The 14,186-nt window shown below is 41.9% G+C and overlaps 1 protein-coding gene across 3 annotated transcripts in view; it reads right to left on the bottom strand.

Moving 5' to 3' along the window:
- Positions 1–14,186, bottom strand: part of EFL1 (elongation factor like GTPase 1) — a 277,476-nt gene that overhangs the window by 220,218 nt on the left and 43,072 nt on the right. The gene's annotated exons all lie outside the window — the stretch shown is intronic.

Genomic DNA, 14,186 nt, shown 5'->3' on the forward strand with positions numbered 1-14,186 from the left:
TAAGATCAGAACTAATGCCTGACAAAAAAAATAAATTGTGATTCAGCGTGCGGACTGCCACTGAAGTCGGCCTTAAAGCCAAGTAGAAATTTTTCTTTGCCCTTCCACATTCGAACACTCGTTTTTTCTACACTGACTACAATAGAGTCTGTTCAGTGTCCGTCCTGCATGCAGAACTTTTTTGTCTGGTCTTTTTGATGGAATCTGAAGCAGAGACCAAGCTGTTTCTCTTTTGATCTTGATCTATACTGTAATGGCACCTATATTATGCAAGTACATTAAAAACTATGGTCACTGCACTGAATTTTTTCATTTTTAATTTGCTTTCTTCTTATTAAAAATGTCCAACCATCTTGTCTTTGTAGCATCTGTGCAACTTCGGTGTGCTGGCTATAGTCCTGCTTCTAATTTAGATCCACCAGCAGACTGCTCCTGGCTATGTCCGCTCTCTCTGCTGCCATCTGCGTGGTAGAAATAGCAGCAGAGAGGAGGTTGTACATTGGAGATAAGGGTGTGGAAAAGGGGAAAGTGTCCAAAACTTCATAGTACCAAAGTATAGATCCTAACCAATTCTTACAGACCTACATCATTGATAAATGTTCATGCAAAAATTCTAGCTAAGATTCTGGCCACACAGCTGAGCAAGGCGATAGGCGGCGTGATTCACGAGAACCAGTCTGGGTTTATGCCTGTGAAGTCGCCGGCTGCTATTTTACAAAAGGTGCTTCTCAGTATGTAGCAAATACGCTTGAATGGTGCCTTGGTCTAAATGACTGGGTTAAATTGGAGTTTATTTTGAGGTACTGTTTGGTTTAGATCTCATTTTTATGGATTAGGATTTTATATAAATGCCCTTTGGCTGGGGTGGCTGTGGTTGGGTCTGGTCATCAGTTTTTAAAGGGGTGTCCCAATCTCCAGTTAAAGGTGTTGTCCAGGATAAGAGCTGAACACAGACATATCTCCATTCACCCCATGATATGAGCGTTGGAGCATTTCATGCTCCGATGCTCTCCTTTGACTGCACTGAATTGCGGAGGGCAAATGCTTTTTTTGGAGATCTGGTGACCTACCAAGCCCTCCATGAGTAAAACTAGGTGGAGGCTTGGATGGGCTTTAGTCCTGCCCTAACCTGTAAAATGACCAGGGCAGTGCTAAAGCCCGCCCATCAGTGCTGGTGACGTCACCGGGAACAGAGCTAGGCGGAAGCCTCCGCCTAGCAGTGTAAAAAAATATAAACAAAACAGCCCCTGCCCGGCGCAATACAGCGCAGGGCAAGAAAGAGCATTGGAGCATGAAATGCTCCAATGCTCATATCACAGGGCCTGCCTGGGTGAAAAACTGGGATATGTCCGGGTTCAGCTCTGAACCTGGACAACCCTTTAATAATTGAACCACTAGCTATTTTGATTCACCAAGATCCTGAATATAGTTGTTTCCATTTCGAAATTTAGTGATGGTGGACTAGAGGTTTTATATTTTACAGTAAGTTTCAATTTTTTTCTCAAAAACCATTCATTTCAATAGGGTGGTTAGTCGGCATCAGTTTGTCCGTGCCTTCTGCCCTCAAAACAGATAGAACATGTCCTATACTTGAACGTTTTGCGGACGTTAGAAGGGAAAAAGAGCAGGTCACATGGGCGGTAACCGCGACTTGAAGATCCGCAACTTGCAGACTGCTAAAGACATATAGTCATTTGCATGGGGCCTCAGTCATGTTTTCTTTAGCACAAAAAGTTTGGGAAGTCGTGAGCAAGTTTTTGATCATAGAGGATGATTTATCCTTTTCTCTACTCATTGACAATACTCACTGCGGAAATTTGAATGTTGCATGGGTTTTATGAGCAGGCAAAAATAAAGTATTATTAAACTATATACATGCAATTATGGCAATTGTGCATGTAAAGATTTCCTGACAACATGTTCTATTAAGAAAAAATAACTAAAAATCAATTCCTCCAATTTAGAAAATCTGTAGAGAGTGAGCCAAGGAAATTATGAAAGGTGGTTGGCTCAGAGGAAACTATACAAAATATGCGTAAAAATAAGCAATATCAAAAAGCTTATGTCCAAATTTTCTAATCCTTTATTCCCTCTTTTAATCAAGAAACACACAAGCTAGAAGCTATCATTTTGATAAATAGCTCTCTGAGCCAAGAGGGATTTCCTTAGATGCTTGGCAGAAAATTGAAAAAACTGCTTTGAAGATTTCAATCAGCTCCATAGACAGATTAAGTCAGATCTGTATTTTGAACACAGTAGACCTCCCCCTACTTATTCTTTAAAATTGACATTTATGGCAAAGATCTATGTTATTGATGTAATCTCATATGTCAAGTATGTATTATCCCAAATTGCTTTATAGAAAATCCAATATTTACTTAAATCTTCCTGAAACAATGAAACCGAACACAAAGTGAGAAAAAGCTACGCATTTCGGACGATGAGATTCACGTCCATCATGGCTGAAACTGCGTATATGAACACAGATTATATGGCTACTTTCACACTAGCGTTTCTATTTTCCGGTATTGAGATCTATCATAGGGTCTCAATACTGGAGAAAAACGCTTCCATTTTGTCCCCATTCATTATCAATGAGGACAAAACATAACTGAGCGCTCCTATACCAGAGAGCAAACCACAGCAAGCTGTCGTTTTCCTTCCGTCCTGGGATGCGGAGCAAAACGGATCCGTCATGACCCACAATGCAAGTCAATGGGGACGGATTTGTTTTCTCTGACACAATAGAAAACTGATCCGTCCCCCATTGACTTTTAATAGAGTTCATGACGGATCCGTCTTGGCTATGTTACAGATAAAACAACTGGATCCGTTCATAACGGATGCAGACGGTTGTGTTATCCGTAATGGAAGCGTTTTTGCTGAACCCTGCCGGATCCAGTAAAAACGCTAGTGTGAAAGTAGCCTAAAAGCAGCAGCCACCCATTACCCTTCTATTATAGGGGTGAAAATATTCTTAATAAAAATGGGGAACATTGGTTCTTTAGTCCTCCTGAAAATGTTGTCTCTAGCTGTAATATCCATAGGGCCTCCCTAATTTATATTGCCAATTACTCCACCATCCCCTATCCCCCCCCCTATAGTCTTGGTACTTGGTATACAACCATATACTTCACAATATGAGCAAGCACTGCGTTCTCTTCAAGCAGATGATCTGTGGGGTGCCTGGAGTTGGACCCCCGACAATCTGATAATGATGACCTATATCCTGAGGATAGGTTATCAAAATCTGAAACCAGACTACCCCTTTAAAATAAATCTAGCAAAGTAATTGGAGCAATGAGTAGGGGGATCGCTGGTTCCATGTGAGGTACAGGGCTGCTTCTAGCTTTGTAAGAAAGGGAGATTAAATTTTATATTTTTACATTAATCATAGGACAAACCCTTTAAGAACAGATTAAAACAATTGGCTATTAGTCTACTAGTCTATTATCTAACAAGCTGACCTATATTAATATAGGAATGCCAGACCAAACAAGGGGGTCAGATAGTAACATCAAAGAGTAATAATAGTAATAAGTAATAAGAGTAATAATATAAGCAGGCTTGGCTGTGTATGCATAGTCATAGTCAACCCACATGGTTCACCCACCCAAGCATAAAAAGTATCTCCATTTAGCATACTAAAATACAGACCCAGTTGGTGGGCACCTCCAGAAAACCACGACATGTGTTTCCTGTCAGGTTCCTCAGGGGGAGGAGGAAGCCGACGCGAAACATGTCTGGGTTTTCTGGAGGTGCCACCAACTGGGTCTGTATTTTAGTATGCTAAATGGAGATACTTTTTATGCTTAGGTGGGTGAACCATGTGGGTTGACTATGACTATACAGCCAATCCTGCTTCTATTATTACTCTTTGATGCTATTAATATCTGACCCCCTTGTTTGGTTTAGCATTCTCCTAGTGTTTGTGTCCGTCATTGCCTACTTATTTTTGTGCTTATTTGTTTTTTATGAACTTTAATAAAGATATATTTTGATATGCTTTTGTGTAGTTTGTTATATACAGAGTGCTTTTCCCATACAGTTGTCATCGTTACATAGCATCTGTGATATATTTTTGTTTCATAATTTTGAACCCTCATTCGGGCCCATTTTTTCATTGGTATTCTATATTAATAGGGGAAAACATTTAGTTTTATAGTTGGGGTCCTTATAAAACATGGGCTAAGGACTTACAATATTAGGTTTAGTATGGCTATGAATTCTTTTTTTTTTTGCAACCACTGGATCAGGTGGGAGGTGGACAATGAAAAGGGGTAAGATAGCGATGATATTTTTTATTTTTTTGTATTTGTCATAATTTTCCCATGTTAAAGTGTCCATGGCCTTTAAGTCTCTATTAGTGTTGAGCGAACTTGTGTTTTAAGTTTGTCGTCTAAAGTTCGGGTTATCGAAGAATCGCGTTATGGATTCTAAATTTCATTATGGTCCGTGGTAGCGGAATCCATAACGCGATTCTTCGATAACCCGAACTTTAGACGCCGAACTTAAAACACAAGTTCGCTCAACACTAGTCTCGATATAGTAAAAGCTGCTGATATTAAGCATTAGCACAGGGTAGCCCTGGTGTCCCTTTAAAGGACCCATGCTGTCTACATAACATGGTAAATACAGGCAACCATATCACCAGGGTTTACAATGACCTAACAAAATAACTAAAAGGGGTTATCCAACCCCTATAATACCCCCCCAAAATGCACAGGCACCTCATACAGGTTATACTTACCCAGCTCCCTGGCACCCGCGTCGCTACTGATGCCTGCACGACCGCTGCTGCAGCAAATAGCGGGCAGTGACAGGAACGAGCCTCCCTAACATTGCGGGTAACGGTAGGGAGGCCTGTTCCCGTCGCTGCCTGCTATTGGCTGATCAAACACCACCCCCATATCGCTGGATGTTTTGATCCGCACGAACGGGAAATCTAAGTGGGGCCAGGCAGGGATCAGGAGCGACGCGGGTGCCGGGGAGTGGGGTAAGATTAACCTATATGAGGTGCCTGGGGATAGTTTTTTTTTTTTTTTTTTTTTTTTTGGGGGGGGGGGGGGGCATTATATGGGTTGGCTAACACCTTCAGCTAGAGTGGTGGTCAACCTCCATCTCCTCAGGCTTTCAAAGGTCACAAAACTGAATTAGAACTGGAGCAGGTCATTTGTGCCACACACCACTTTCCTGGAGCATTGGCTGCGTGTCCATATGTTCATAGGGGCATAGTTATCAGGGCACACACAAAACGGATAGCTAACAAAAAACTGTAAAAGAAAAAAAGAAACAAACCAAAGAAAGTAACCGTTTAATTACGGAAACGGTCTGGCAGTAGCTGTAGCTACAGCCAGACTGTGGATTGGCGTGCTGCTGAGATTTAGTGGCAGCAAATTCATATTTTAATAACACCAGCTGTTATCACAGACTTCTATCATTCATTTTTTAGATAAGTGCGGAAAATGCACTCTGCCAAATATAGAGAAAATATGTCTAACCTTTGTTAGTCGGTACCACAGCCAAGTTATTCCAGTTGAATTGATGCACTGACTTGTAGCTGGCACAGGCTGGCTGCACCATAGAGGTTATACAGGCACACATAAAACAGAGCTCCACTACAGTGCAGACCTGCTCAATGTGCTCTGGGCAAAACACTGCCATTATTAAAGGGGCTGTCTCACTTATCACATAGAGAAAACTAATACAAGACACTTCCTAATGTATTGTGATTCTCCATATCGCCTTCTTTGCTGGCTGGATTCATTTTTCCATCACATTACACACTGCTCGTTTCCATGGTTACAACCACCTGCAATCCAGCAGCAATGGTCGTCCTTGCACACTATAGGAAAAAGCACCAGCCTATGTGCGCTCCCACAGTCCCTGCTACCACAGAGGCCGGCACTTTTTCCTATAGTGTGCAAGCACGGCCACAGATGATGGATTGCACAGTGGTCGTAACCATGGAAACAAGCAGTGTATAATGTGATGGAAAAATGAATCCAGGCAGCAAAGGAAGCAAAATGGATAATCACAATACATTAGTACATGGCTTGTCTTAAAGTGGTTGTCTCATGACAGACAATGGGGGCATATCGCTAGGATATGCCCCCATTGTCTTTCAGGTGCGGATCCCACTACTGGGACCCGTGCCTATATCAAGAACAGAGCCCCAAAAGTGAAGGAGGCCGCAGCCGCCCTCCATTTATTTTCTATGGGGCTGGCGAAAATGGCTGGCTCGGCTATTTCCGTCAAGCCCATAGAAGGGAATAGGAGCGGTGGCCAGTCATGCGCGGTGTACTCCCAATCACTTCTAAGGGGAGCCGGCTTGGTCCAGCCACCACCTTGCGGGGCTCTTTTCTCAATATAGGTGCGGGTCCCAGCGGTGTGACCTGCACCTATAAGACAATGGGAGCATATCCTAGCAATATACCCCCATTGTCTATAATGAAACAACCCCTTTAACTTTCTCTACATGATAAATGCCACTAGCTGAAGGGACACAACCCCTTTCAATTCAATCCTACAGAGGCCGGACCTTCAGAATATATCAACTACGTGATGCACTGTCCCTGCTTTCATATTCTTTCATATTAGAAAGAGGTAGGGTAGGGGAATATAACATGGGTGCAGTAACAGACACTTCTGATGAGGCTCCACAGCATTCACACAAATATTGTGTCACACAACCTTAGGGTTTCCCTGCAGGAGCAACACTGTGATTGTGCTACAGACACCTGTTTGCTGCCATTCATAGATCTAGTGCAACCATTTTTGTGCCAATTAAAAATAAAATGAAATCTAAGCTGAAGAGCTCAATGTGCCGTGCTGTACAGGAAATCCAAATCAACAGCTCACGTTTCATGTTTCGGCTGCGCGGGAAAAGGGGAGGGATCCAATGAAAAAATTCCCAGCTGCCTTGCTTGCTTAAATCTTTTATCGTCAACAAGTAGTCCTCTAACGGGACGCGTTTCGGCACATATTGCCTTCCTCAGCCATATCACAAATGACAATACATTTCATTTTATAGGTACCCAATCACATCACATGCTTATGCCATCATCAAATGACCAATCAATTGAACAAGTGTAACCTGGCGTTAAACATCACATGACCAGAACATTTCACCTGCACTCTGATTTCATATGGAAACATCACTCCATTATCGCAATGTAGCGGCCTGTGGAAAAAATGTATCACAATAAATAAATCGATAAAAAAAACTTAAACTGCCATCACTTCATAATCCCTGTTCAGACCCCTGGGCTGCAGTGTATGTAAAGTGTGGATCCAGAATGCTTCCCTCCTTAATAAGAGTTTATGTCTCCTCCTCTTCGTGGAGGGCGAATCTGCTCTACCACCTGGTATTTTACTGTGAAATAGAATGTCTACAGTTCTCAAAGTGAAAGGGTATCGGTAGCAGTAGATTTTTCTTACGAATCGTTGACTTATGCTTACAAATCCTGTTTCTAATGGTCTGCATGGTCTCTCCTATGTATAAAAAAACGCAAGGCCATTTAATCAGGTATATCACACTAGAGGTGTCACAAGTGTAATAACCCCTGATCCTATAGGATTTCCCTGTATGTGGGTGGTAAAAATATGGGCCCCTCGTCACATTGGAACACTGCATACAATGCAGACACGGGAATGTTCCGGTTTTCTGTTGCGTCAAGGTTCTCTGAACCTGACCTCCTCTCATACTTCCTATGCCTGCATGTATCAACTGATCTCTCAAATTAGAATTTTGTTTCTTACAGATGGGTGGCGGATTCGGAAACTCCTTGACCCCTGGATACGCCCTTTCCAATACATGCCAGTGTTTGCGGACTATATCATCTATGCGATGGTTAAAGGAATGGTATTTGTGTATAAATGCTATACGCTCAACTTTGTTCTTTGGTATCTGTTGTTGTATCGCCGACTCCCTCGCCTTAGACAATAACTCTGGGGGATAATTTCTCTCAAAAAATCTGGATGTCATTTCCTCCATTCTTCTCTGTTGGGTTAAAGCAGGGGTGTCAAACTCAAATTCATCGGGGGCCGCATCAGCAGTTTGGTCACCCTCAAAGGGCCGGTTGTACCTTCTGAAAAGCACTTTGAAGCTCGCGCAATTTCTTCAGCCACAAGATAGCTGGCTTTCACTGCTGCATCATTTTTTGCTGTCATTTTTGCAAAAATATTCCGTTGAGAATGCAGGCTACCTTTTAATTCTTGGACCTTTTGTTGCTTTTCCTGGTGGCTAAGGTTAGCAAATTTGGCTCAATGTTTGGTCTCAAAGTGCCGGCGTAAATTGTATTCCTTCATCACTGCCACTGCCTCATAGCAAATAAGACATACCAGCTTGTCTCCATTATTCACAAACATGTATTCACTTTCCCATCTCTCCTGAAATTGCCTTCCCTCTGCATCAACTTTTCTTTTCTTGGACATTTTTGGGTTATTTGCTTGTAGTTTATGGTCCCTATACCACTGTAAAGTGACATGGAAGTGGTCAGTATATCCATGGTATGTAACCATTGCAGTGCTGTGAAGGGCAGGTGCAGACCAACGCAGAGCCCACTCACATTTCAGTAGCAGATGATGCAAGTCAGAAAAGGAGGGTCACACATCGCTGATATTGTCCACAAGACACTTTATTGGAGACTGCTCAGACCAAATACCATGTTCTTCTGTCTGAGCAGTCTCCAATAAAGCTTTCTTGCGGATGATACCAGCAGTGTGCAACCTTCCTACTGGAATTATATTCTCAAATTAATTATAATCAGACTTTTAAGCAGAATAATATGCATGTTTCTGAAACAATTCATAGGAATATATAAATCGTTGTTCAAAAGATGACATATACGCATTTGCGTAGGGCGGGGCCACATTCGAGCCCATCGCCGAACCCCGTTTCTGCAAATAAAAATCAAACAAAAAGTAATTCTTATATTAGACCAGTTGTAGCAGATCCATAAAAAATTCCTGCTGACTTTTAGAATAATGGCTTGAACATAGCAGAGCTAGAGTAGCATCCACGCCCTTACTGTGCTCTATCGACATGTATAAACTGACCACATCGATCGTTGCCAGCCAACTGTCTACAGGGATGATCCCCAGATCCTTTATGGTTTTTAAGAAATGTGTTGTGTCCAATAGGAAAGACGCAGTGTTTTTCACTAGTGGTGTCAACACTCTCTCCAAGACTATTGCTAGGGGGGATAGTATTGAATTCACAGATGCCAAAATAGGGCGGCCCGGTGGATTGTCCAGAGTTTTATGCACTTTGGGAAGTACATAAAATACCGGAGCCACCGGCGAGTGGTTAATTAAAAAAATCATATAGTTATTTATCTATCACTCCCCGGTAAATATAGCCTTTCAACACATTCAGGATTTTATTCTTTATGTCAAACACAGGATTGTGGTTAAGTTTTTGATATGTATTACTATCCGACAATTGTCGCTCGATCTCCCTAACATATCCTATCTATGATGACAATTGAACCCCCTTTATCCGCGGGTTTATTCACCAGGGAATCATCCCACATTAGATCACATATCACTTGTTTTTCAGAGACTGAAATATTGCGAGTTATATGTAAGTCTCCTTTTTTGATAACATCCATCTCCTGGTGTACATCCTGGGTCACTTGATGAACAAACGTCTCCACTGGATGATAAACCTTTTCAGTCTCACATTCAAGTCTGTTAATTTAATCATATCATCACCGCCACCTTCTCCTACATCCCTTTGCAATGTCCCTCGCACTGAATCCTTCAAAGAAAAATGTGTTTTCAATCTTATCTTGCGGAACAATTGTTTGAGATCTACACTACGTGCAGAATTATTAGGCAAATGAGTATTTTGACCACATCATCCTCTTTATGCATGTTGTCTTACTCCAAGCTGTATAGGCTCGAAAGCCTACTACCAATTAAGCATATTAGGTGATGTGCTTCTCTGTAATGAGAAGGGGTGTGGTCTAATGACATCAACACCCTATATCAGGTGTGCATAATTATTAGGCAACTTCCTTTCCTTTGGCAAAATGGGTCAAAAGAAGGACTTGACAGGCTCAGAAAAGTCAAAAATAGTGAGATATCTTGCAGAGGGATGCAGCACTCTTAAAATTGCAAAGCTTCTGAAGCGTGATCATCGAACAATCAAGCGTTTCATTCAAAATAGTCAACAGGGTCGCAAGAAGCGTGTGGAAAAACCAAGGCGCAAAATAACTGCCCATGAACTGAGAAAAGTCAAGCGTGCAGCTGCCAAGATGCCACTTGCCACCAGTTTGGCCATATTTCAGAGCTGCAACATCACTGGAGTGCCCAAAAGCACAAGGCGTGCAATACTCAGAGACATGGCCAAGGTAAGAAAGGCTGAAAGATGACCACCACTGAACAAGACACACAAGCTGAAACGTCAAGACTGGGCCAAGAAATATCTCAAGACTGATTTTTCTAAGGTTTTATGGACTGATGAAATGAGAGTGAGTCTTGATGGGCCAGATGGCTGGATTGGTAAAGGGCAGAGAGCTCCAGTCCGACTCAGACGCCAGCAAGGTGGAGGTGGAGTACTGGTTTGGGCTGGTATCATCAAAGATGAGCTTGTGGGGCCTTTTTGGGTTGAGGATGGAGTCAAGCTCAACTCCCAGTCCTACTGCCAGTTTCTGGAAGACACCTTCTTCAAGCAGTGGTACAGGAAGAAGTCTGCAAGGTAAGAAAAACATGATTTTCATGCAGGACAATGCTCCATCACACGCGTCCAAGTACTCCACAACGTGGCTGGCAAGAAAGGGTATAAAAGAAGAAAATCTAATGACATGGCCTCCTTGTTCACCTGATCTGAACCCCATTGAGAACCTGTGGTCCATCATCAAATGTGAGATTTACAAGGAGGGAAAACAGTACACCTCTCTGAACAGTGTCTGGGAGGCTGTGGTTGCTGCTGCACGCAATGTTGATGGTGAACAGATCAAAACACTGACAGAATCCATGGATGGCAGGCTTTTGAGTGTCCTTGCAAAGAAAGGTGGCTATATTGGTCACTGATTTGTTTTTGTTTTGTTTTTGAATGTCAGAAATGTATATTTGTGAATGTTGAGATGTTATATTGGTTTCACTGGTAAAAATAAATAATTGAAATTGGTATATATTTGTTTTTTGTTAAGTTGCCTAATAATTATGCACAGTAATAGTCACCTGCACACACAGATATCCCCCTAAAATAGCTAAAACTAAAAACAAACTAAAAACTACTTCCAAAAATATTCAGCTTTGATATTAATGAGTTTTTTGGGTTCATTGAGAACATGGTTGTTGTTCAATAATAAAATTAATCCTCAAAAATACAACTTGCCTAATAATTCTGCACTCCCTGTATATCCATTTGGAACGTGTCAAACTTATTCACAGGCCTAAATGAAAGACCTTTCTCCAGCGTCTGTGTCATCACACTGTCAAGACACTTTGAGGACAAATTAATAAACTAGTGAAGATTGCCTACCTGAGACCGTGTCAGTACCGGCTGTGGAAGTTGGCGCATCTCCGGACCTCCGATGCTTTCGGTCCGCCCGGCGTTTTCCCGAGGTGGACTCCGTCCTCTGCCTCGCCTGGGAGAAGGGCGTTCATCACGGGAGTCACATGTCTTGCTCCCTGAACTTGAGCTGTAGTAGTTTCCAGGCCTAGCACCGCCCCTGTAGTCTGGCCGCCGTCTCTGTGAAGTATCCTGCCAACGGTACTCTGTTAAGCGAATAGTCCTCACTGTAACGGAGGAACTTAGATCGCTTTTTTTCTTTGGTGTCACTACGGTAAGTGGCAATCTGTTTTTCTAGTTTCTCTTTTAGTTTAGAGAAGGTTGTCTTGCAACTGTAGTTCCACAGTATTGATTTTTTCTTTAATTTCCGCAATCGCCTTCTGTAGTCTATCCACAGTTAATAGTATCAGGTCCAGCGAGCACTTATTATTCTCTCAAAGTCCGAAAAATAAACTTGATCATTAGGAAAAAAAAGTCGGGCGCAAATGTACCTGCATTCCCCTCGGAATTCAGCCAGGAATACTCAGCCAGGGTCGTGGCGTGTAATTCATTGGAAGCAATCCTTCGCAGTTCACATGTTGGGATTATTAAAAAGTCATTTGAGGAGGTCACCTGGGATAGAATCCTTGTTGCATCTTCCTCATTAAACCTGAGTGTGGAAGATATATTTGTCCGGGAAAAGGGGAGGGATCCCCACACAAAATCCAATTCAAAGTTCATTTATATATTCCTATGAATTGTTTCAGAAACATGCATATATATATATATGGAAAATATTCATTGATGACGTTTTTTTGCGAATGGGCGGGGCCTCTCGAGTCGCTTCTCCTTTTCCTTGAATACCTAAATGGGATCTGGGAGGAGCTTAGATTTACCATGACATATAATCAGGAAAGTGTCTCTTTTTTAGACACGGTAGTAATAAAAAATAAAGATGGAAATTTAAACACAGATCTCCATCCAGATTATTAGAGAGAAATGATCCCCCACAGTTATTGTCTAAGGCGAGGGAGTCGGCGATACAACAACAGATACCAAAGAACAAAGTTGAGCGTATAGCATTTATACACAAATACCATTCATTTAACCATCGCATAGATAATATAGTCCGCAAACACTGGCATGTATTGGAAAGGGGAGTATCCAGGGGTCAAGGAGTTTCCGAATCCGCCACTCATCTGTAAGAAACAAAATTCTAATTTGAGAGATCAGTTGATACATGCAGGCATAGGAAGTATGAGAGGAGGTCAGGTTCAGAGAACCTTGACGCAACAGAAAACCAGAACATTCCCGTGTCTGCATTGTATGCAGTGTTCCAATGTGACGAAGGGCTCATATTTTTACCACCCACATACAGGGAAATCCTATAGGATCAGGGGTTATTACACTTGTGACACCTCTAATGTGATATACCTGATTAAATGCCCTTGCGGTTTTTTATACATAGGAGAGACCATGCAGACCATTAGAAACAGGATTTGTAAGCATAAGTCAACGATTCGTATAAAAAAAAAAAAAATCTACTGCTTCCGATACCCTTTCACTTTGAGAAATGTAGACATTCTATTTCACAGTAAAATACCAGGTGGTAGAGCAGATTTGCCCTCCACGAAGAGTAGGAGACATTAAAAAACCTCTTATTAAGGAGGGAAGCATTCTGGATCCACACTTTACATACACTGCAGCCCAGGGGTCTGAACAGGGATTATGAAGTGATGGCATTTTAAGTTTTTTTTATCGATTAATTATTTATTGTGATACATTTTTTTCACAGGCCGCTACATTGCGATAATGGAGTGATGTTTCCATATGAAATCAGAGTGCAGGTGAGATGTTCTGGTCATGTGATGTTTAACGCCAGGTTACACTTGTTCAATTGATTGGCCATTTGATGATATCATAAGCATGTGATGTGATTGGGTACCTATAAAATGAAATGTATTGTCATTTGTGAAATGGCTGAGGAAGGCGATATGTGCCGAAACGCGTCGCGTTAGAGGACTACTTGTTGACGATAAAAGATTTAAGCAAGCAAGGCAGCTGGGAATTTTTGAATTGGGTTTTCTACACGAAAGTCATATAGCAAAAAAAGAGGAGGAAAATCCAGCTCCAAATCACAGCAGGAAGAGATTCTTCATTCACGGTCAAATCTTCATATACAGGACAGTTTGTCAACGCGTTTCAGACCATATATCCATTGCGGTCCTTCCTCATGACATGTAAAACCTTCAAATGACTGCAACTTATAGGTTCCCCACTCAGCTGGCCGTGCAATCAGTCGCACGCACCGCCCGGAAAAACATACAAAGTGCAATCAGTAACCGCTGTCACCATCTGAGACGTTACAAATCGTACAAAACTAGCCATCATAAAACAGTGAAAAAACGCTAATAATAAGAAAAACATACAAACAATCTCAATAAAATGCACGTACAAATAGCAAGTCATAAATCCCCTTAATATTGTAATATAAGATCGTGCCTGTTTGAGCCAATGGGTTGACGGGAGTCTACCTGAAATATCCAGAAAGCTTCCCTATTTAATAATTTTCTTTGATGGTCCCCCCTCTAACAGGTGTCCTAACTCTCTCCATGCCCTGTGCCACTAAACTGGATGTATCTCCTCCGGGAACAAAATGCTTCATTCTAACTCCTTGCAAGGG

Source organism: Bufo gargarizans, chromosome 2 (assembly GCF_014858855.1).
Source record: "Bufo gargarizans isolate SCDJY-AF-19 chromosome 2, ASM1485885v1, whole genome shotgun sequence".
Classification (NCBI taxonomy): domain Eukaryota; kingdom Metazoa; phylum Chordata; class Amphibia; order Anura; family Bufonidae; genus Bufo; species Bufo gargarizans.